This window comes from Pan paniscus, chromosome 11 (genome assembly GCF_029289425.2).
Source record: "Pan paniscus chromosome 11, NHGRI_mPanPan1-v2.0_pri, whole genome shotgun sequence".
NCBI lineage: Eukaryota > Metazoa > Chordata > Mammalia > Primates > Hominidae > Pan > Pan paniscus.
Genome location: NC_073260.2, coordinates 51,320,123 through 51,328,030, shown reverse-complemented (window position 1 = coordinate 51,328,030; position 7,908 = coordinate 51,320,123). Strand labels below are relative to the sequence as shown.

The 7,908-nt window shown below is 41.3% G+C and overlaps 1 pseudogene; it reads right to left on the bottom strand.

The window, feature by feature from the left end:
- Positions 1 to 5,995: 5,995 nt before the first annotated feature.
- Positions 5,996 to 7,001, bottom strand: LOC100970591 (serine/Arginine-related protein 53-like; annotated as a pseudogene).
- Positions 7,002 to 7,908: the final 907 nt, after the last annotated feature.

The following is a 7,908-nucleotide window of genomic DNA, read 5'->3' as shown; positions in this document are numbered from 1 at the left end:
AGTTTCAGGTCTTACATGTAAGTCCTTAATCCATTTTTATCTTTTTCTAGTATTTTAAGGTAGGAAGCTGAAATCACTGATTTGAGAGCTTTCTTTTCTAATACAGACCTTTTGTCTGCACTCCACAAATTTTGATACATTGTGTTTTGATTGTCACTGTAATCCCAGCACTTTGGGAGGCCAACGCAGGTGGATCACGAGGTCAGGAGATTGAGACCATCCTAGCCAAGCTGGTGAAACTTTGTCTCGACTAAAAATACAAAAATTAACCAGGCATGGTGGCGGGTGCCTGTAGTCCCAGCTACTCAGGAGGCTGAGGCAGGAGAATCGCTTGAACCTGGGAGTGGCAGTTGCAGTGAGCTGAGATCATGCCACTGTACTCCAGCCTGGGTGACAGAGTGAGACTCTGTCTCAGGAAAAAAAAAAAAAAAAAAACTTTCTAATTTCCCCTTTGATATCTTTGATTCATGGTTTAATTAGAAGTGTGCTGTTTGATACCCAAGTATTTGGAGATATTCTAGAGATACTAATGTTATTGATTTTTACTTTGATTTCACAGTGGTCTACTATATATGATTTAAATCTTTTTAAAATTAATCAAGACTTGTTTTATGGCCAAGAATATAGTCTATCTTGGAAATCTTATTAGTGCATTTTAAAGGAACATATATTATGTTATTGGGTGGAGTATTAATATTACAGCAAGTTTATATATATAGTTTATATATACATAAACTATATATATACACATACATATATACATACACATATATTCATTGATACTATATATATACACATATTGATACATTGTGTTTCAATGGTATATGGTAACAGGAAGCAAATTATTAGAATGGTAGAATTAAGCTCAGTTACGTCAATAATATCAAATGTAAACGGCCCATATACATATATATATATATAGAGAGAGAGAGAGAGAGAGAGAGAGAGAGAGAGAGAGAGATGGAGTCTCACTCTGTAGCCCAAGCTGGATTGCAGTGGTGTCATCTTGGCTCACTGCAACCTCTGCCTCAGGGGCTCAAACAATTCTCCTGCCTCAGCCTCTCCAGTATCTGGGACTACAGGCATGCGCCACCACACCCCGCTAATTTTTTTGTATTTTTAGTAGAGATGGGGTTTCACCATGTTGCCCTGGGTGGTCTGAAACTTCTGAGCTCAGGTGATCCACCTGCCTCGGCCTCCCAAAGTGCTGGGATTATAGGTGTGAGTCACCGCGCCCAGCCAATAATGTTTCAGTCTTCTATGTTGTCACTGGTTTTCTGTCTATTTTTATTTTATCAGTTATTGAGAAAAAGGTATTGAAATCTCCCCAGTATAACTTTGGATTTTTTAATTTTTTCTTCTAATCCTATATGTTTTTGCTTCATGTATTTTGAAATTATTAGGTACATAAATACATACAATTGTTATAAACTTTTGATTAGTTGACCCCTTATTATGAAATGACTCTCTGTAACCCTGGTAATTGTCTTTTCTCTGATGTCTACTTTGTTACTGATTTAGCCACTATAGCTCCTTTTGCTCAGTGTTACCATGGTATATCATTTTCCGTGTTTTTACTTTCACCTCTTTGCATCTTTATATTTAAAGTGTTTTTCTTATAGGAAGCATAGAGATGAATCTTAATTCTTTATCTAATTTAACAATATCTACCTTTTAATGGGGCTGTTTACATGGGCCATTTACATTTAATATTATTGACATAACTGAGCTTGATTCTACCATTGTAATAGTTTGCTTCCTGTTTGTCCCATCTTCTGTTCATTCCCATTTCTGTCTTTTTCTGCCTGCTCTTGGAATGAGTAGGGGTTTTTTTTCCAACTTTTATTTTAGATTCAGGGTGTACATATGCAGGTTTGTTCCAAAAGTATATAGTGTGATGCTGAGGTTCAGAGTATGATTGACTGTTACCCAGGAAGTGAGCATAGTATCCAACAGTTAGTTTTTCAGCCCTTGTTCTCCTCTCTATACCTCATCTCGTGTTCCCCAGTGTCTATTGTTCCTACCTTTATGTCCGTGTGTACCTAATGTTTCACTCCCACTTGTAAATGAAAACGTGGTATTTGGTTTTCTATTTCTGCATTAGTTCACTTAAGATAATGGCCTCCAGCTGCTTCCATGTTGCTGCAAAGGACACAGTTTCATTCTTTTTTATGGCTGCATAGTATTTCATGGTGTATATGTATCACATTTTCTTCATCCAGTCCACTGTTGATGACCACCTGGGTTGATTCCATGTCTTTACTATTGTGAATAATGCTGCAATGAAGATACGCATGCATGTGTCTTTTTGGTAGAATGGTTTGTTTTCCTTTGGGTATATATCCAGTAATGGGATTGCTAGGTCAAATGGTAGTTCAATTCTTACTTCTTTGAAAAATCTCCAAACTGCTCTCCACAGTGACTGAACTAATTTACATTGCCACCAGTAGCATATAAGCATTCCCTTTTCCCCACAGCCTTGCCAGCATCAGTTGTTTTTTGACTTTTTAATAATAGCTATTCTGACTGTTGTGAGATAGTATCTCATGGTGGTTTTGATTTGGAATTCTCTGATGATTAGTGATGATGCACATTCTTTCATATGTTTGTTGGCTGCTTGTTGAGCTTCCTTGTCACCTAGATTCTGAATTCTCTGTCATTTCAGCCATTTCAATCTGGGGAGCTAGTGTGATCTTTTGGAGGTAAATAGGCACTCTGACTTTTTGAATTGCCAGCGTTTTGTACTGATCCTCATCTGAGAGGACTTATGTTCCTTTATCTTTTTGAAATTGCTGTCATTGGATGTGGCTTTTTGTTTTTATATGTTTATTTCCATTGAAGGTTTGACTGTGGGGTATGTTGAGTATAGTTGATAGGTTTAGTTTCTAGGTGCTTTCAGAGGGCCAAGGCTTCCTACAGGATCTTTATTTGTGGCTAGATACCTGCATTGGCTTTCACAGGTGATGTGCGCTGAAGGCATTTTCGTTTGGTGGTGTAATTAAAACCATAATCCAGTAGATGGTGCTAAAGTGTAAGGGTCAGCAGATAAGCTCTCAGCCACCTGCCTCCTCTGTATTTTAGCATGTTTGCAGCAGTACTCTTGGGTGGGGGAGACTGAGGAGGGGGCAGTGAGAGATGACCCCCTCACTAAGTGCATTCCCAGGCCTTAGAGAAGCCCCTCCAATCACTGGCACTGCCCCCATGTTTCCTTAGCCCCAAGGGGGGCTCTGGCAGGCTGCGCTCCTGCCTCCCTTAGGGGCAGCCTGAACTGAAGGTTAGGACTCCAGGAGACCTGCAGCTCCTCAAGGGCCCACTGATCCTCTGTGCTTGGCAGAGTCCAAGCAGGCTGTGGGTTATGTCTGCAGGTGTCTGTGGATGCACTTGGTCAGGGGTAGAGGATCCCTGGGGAGGGTGGTGTTGCTGTGGGTGTGCAGCTGGTGTGGCACCTGTGGCCCAGGGTTTTTTGCCCAGCAGATGGTTGTGGGAACCACCCAGCTTATGCTACCCAGACTGGGTCTCCTAGTGTCTGCCCTGGAGCTGGCCTAGCCAGCTAGTTTTGTCCCAAGCCTTCTGCACTAGATCTTTGGGTTGTTAGGTGCTCTGGGCTTTGGGACACCCTTGGGCAGAGGCTGCAGCTGGCAAATAAGCTGCATCCTTTTTAGACCAGTGTTACAGGGGGAGGCAGGCCTAGCTCTCACACTGGCCCATGAACCTGTGCCTCACTCTTCTCAGTGTTCTGAAAGTGGAGGCTCCTCTGTTGCTCAAGCTCCAGTCACAGATCTCAGCTCAATACTCCTGAGCTATATTCTCACACCCTGGGGGTTTGGAACTGGGCCTGCAGCTTTGTCCTGTTGAGTTGAGCATTGGCTGTGCTGGGAGAGCCAAAGTGTTCCCAGGCAAGGCAGTGGAGGCTGTGCTTTGTGCATGCTCTTGCAGGAGCAGCCAGGCAAAGGCTTTAGGAGGGGCCAGTAGATGCTGAGCAGGGGGCAGGGGGAGTCGGGGGAGGTCAGATGCACCCTGGTCCCCCAGGAAAGACAGCCCTGCTCTCTCCTGCCCAGCATTGAGCAGGGGCTAGAGCCACTCGGCGCAAGATGGAGTGCCTTGGAGGATGGGCACCTATGATTGCGTTTTGCTGCAGCTGCCCTGCACACAAAACCTTCTGGCTCCACGCAGGCATGAGCTCTGCCTCTGGTTACTCTCTGGAAGTTCCCCGGGCATGACCCCACTGTGGGGCCATGGCATCTCTTGTGGCTATAGGATCCCAGAAGCCCATGGCAGGAGTGTGTTGCCCATAGTTCCTTCACTCACCCTCCCTTAGGACCTGTTCAGGGCCAGGAGCTGGGCAACTCTATGCAGGGTTCTCAGCTTCCTCCTTCTTTCTGGAATGAATAGTTGTTATGGCTTTATTTTTATCTCTTTTGTTGGCTTATTAGCTGTAACTGTCTTTTTTATTTTTTGTAGTGGTTGCCCTATGTTTTTTTATACTTCTTCGTCACTAACTTTCTGTAACATTATACTACTTCATGTGATAGTATAAGGACCTTACAATAGTATAGTTCCATTTCTACTCTATTGGCTTTTGTGCTATTATTACAATACATGTTACTTCTACAGATATTATAAATCCCACAGTGTATTATTACTATGCTTTAGAAAGTCTTCCAAAGAGAATTGTAAAATAAGAAAACATATATCATTTATATTTACCCACATACTTACTATTTCTAGTGTTCTTTTTTTTTTGAAATGGAGTCTCACTCTGTCACCAGGTTGGAGTAAAGTAGCACAATCTCGGCTCACTGCAACCTCCACCTCCTGGGTTCAAGGGATTCTCCTGCCTCAGCCTCCAGAGTAGCTGGGACTACAGGTGCATGCCACCACACCCAGCTAATTTTTGTATTTTTTCAGTAGAGACAGGGTTTCACCATGTTGGCCAGGATGGTCTTGATCTTTTGACCTCGTGATCTGCCTGCCTCGGCCTCCCAAAGTGCTGGGATGACAGGCGTGAGCCACCGCGCCCAGCCGTGTTATCTTTTTAATATAATTCTTTCTTTCTTTTTGGGTAGATACCCAGTAGTGGGATTGCTGGATCATGTAGTAGTTCTATTTTTAGTTCTTTGGGAAATCTCTGTTCTGTCTTCCACAGAGGTTGTACTAATTTACAGTTGCACTAACAGTGTATAAGGGTTCTCTTTCTCTACATCTTGCCAACATCTGTTATTTTTTGTCATTTTAATAGTCATTCTGATTGGTGTTAGATGGTATCTCGTCATGGTTTTAATTTGCATTTCTCTGATGATTAGTGATGTTGAACTTTTTTTCAAATGCCCGTGGGCAATTTGTATGGCTTATTTGAAAACTCACTATTCATGTCCTTCTTCCACTTTTTAATGGGATTCTTTAGAGGTATTTTTGTAGAGTTGTTTGAATTTCTTGTAAATTCTGGATATTAGTCCACTGTCAGATGTATTCAAACTCATTTTAAAATACATATTCTGCATGGCAAAATAAAACGAAACAACATAACCCCAAACACACACATCTGCTGACTTTCATAGTCAGTACTAGGGAGTTAGCTGAAGCAGGACAAAAGATACATACACGTATGCCTTTGGCATCCAGATAGACAACCTGGGTCCATTAGGCATTCATAGGGAGCTCTGGAAACTGCAGTCTACTGCAGAGCACGTGCCACACCCAGATAATCTTTTTTAAACGTCTGTAATTAGCTTTATTAACAGTGTAACATTTTCATGAATTCTTAAATTTTGTTTTAATTTTCACAGTATTACAGTTTAAAATATACAGCTTAATAACAAGCATGTTAATTCAAATCAACAAATATTCAAGCCTACATGAAAGAAGAATGAAATGAGATTACCTTTTTATATAATCAGCTGAATTCTTTTTAAGGGCAAAAAGTTAATATTGGTATTTAAAAACCTACATTTCCAATGTTTCTGCTGGCCATCCAATCCAACCATATGTATATTACTTAGGCCACAGGACTGCCCATTAGTCTTTCCTGTCAGAGAGCAATTAGCCTCTGAATCATTTTTGCTCAGCACCAGTTTTCTCTATAAATAAATTTGGATGGGCCAGGGAATTGTCATCTTGGTATTTGATAGAAGTAGGGATGCTGCTCAGTTGTATTTTGTTTTCAGTACTGGGTGGATCAACACCTGCTAATGTTGGTCCTGATGTTGAAGTTGCATGTTTCGCTTCACCAGATTCCACTAACTTTTTGACTTCTTAATTGATCTGAATGTCTGCTGAACAAAGGAATCACTTTCAACAGCTTCCATTTCTTTTACTTTTTTCACTTGTTCTACAAGGGTGGCGTGGTCTTCCTCCTTTCTTCTCTTTGCTTCTTCCTCATTTCTTTCTTTGGATTTCAGTGCTTCATCAGCTTTTGCAGCAGCTTCAAGAACCAGCTGTATTCTGGCTTTGGCCTCTTCAGCTGGTGGCAGATGGCTTAATCCAGCTTTGATGTTTCCAGATTCCCCATGTTTGATGTTATGTAATCCTTGTCCTTCCCTTAATCCTTCCCCTTTTCTCTTTATCTCTGAATTTACGTTGTTCTTTATCCCGAGACCAACTATGCATTCTTCTGTGGCTGGACCTTTCACTTCTCCGACTGTGAGAACACGGACAAGACCTTGACCTAGATCATCTTATTCTGCTTTTTGACCTAGACCTCTTAACTCCATAGGATTTCTCTCCATCCCTTGAACGACTTCGAGTTAGTTTCCTTCTAGAGCCATGAGAGCTACTCCTTGGTTGATGCCTGCATCTTCTATCATAAGAATGCAAATGAGGCTGAAGATCTCTGGACCAAGATGTTGACTTTGATCTTGATTTCCTTCCTTCTTTCTTTCACCTGTATATTCTACTATCTGAAGAACTCCTCGATGAGGACCATTTACAGTGCTTTTTTTTTCTCTCTCTCTCTCTCTCTCAGTTCTGCTTTCTTCTACAGTATTTGATGACTGGCATCCCATTTCTATAAGCTGGGTCCAGAACTTTGGGCTCACACCTTCCTTTGATGTGCAAGTGCCACAGACCCTGAGATGTTTCTTCAGATCAGGGTGCTGCTGGCATCCACTGAACTTGCTTCAGTTTAAGCCGAGCACCTTCCTGAGAATCATTTCATTTTATCTTTCATTTTGTAGTGAGAAGAGGCTTCAGCATGAATAGTCTAGGGACATGCAAGGTGTATAAAATACAGTGGAGTTGTGAATTAGGTTGTATGAGGGAGAAATTTATAAAAAATATAAAGCATTGTAAAGACAAATGCATGTTACACAAAACCAGGAGACCACTTCATTTTAAGAGGTACCTGCTGGTCTCAGAAGCTTTAAGTGATTTATAATCTAGTCAACAATAAGTGGCAGATGAGCTGAAAATATATTTGCATGAAGTTCTTAGTTCAGAGGTAAAGCTAGGATGCTATGCATGGCAACATTGGAAGGGAAAGAGCTTTTGAAATCCAGGTCTGGGCATTTGCTCTAATCAGAGGTCAACATCTTCTCTGCCCTCCTAACCCACTCCCCGCCAGGGGTCCTGTCTCCTAGACCACACATTAGCAGATATAATATCTGTCATTCTGGCTTCTCATTCTCTTTCCAGAAAAATCCAGACATGATTTTATTGCAAGATGGAGAGAAAAGGAGACAGCATCACATGTCTTATATTAGTCACAAAAACGGGATGGGTTTTATTTCAGGCGCTAATTCTTTTGAAAACACAAGGTAAACTTTGATCTTAATCTATTTGATGTGGTTTTAAGTAAAGGAGCATCTTGTGCTTACTTTGAAAGTGTTTTTTTACTTCGGGCTTGGTCAAATATTACATTTTGTTCCAGAGAAAAACTCATTTGGAAGGCAGCATGGAGTATAGAATTAGACA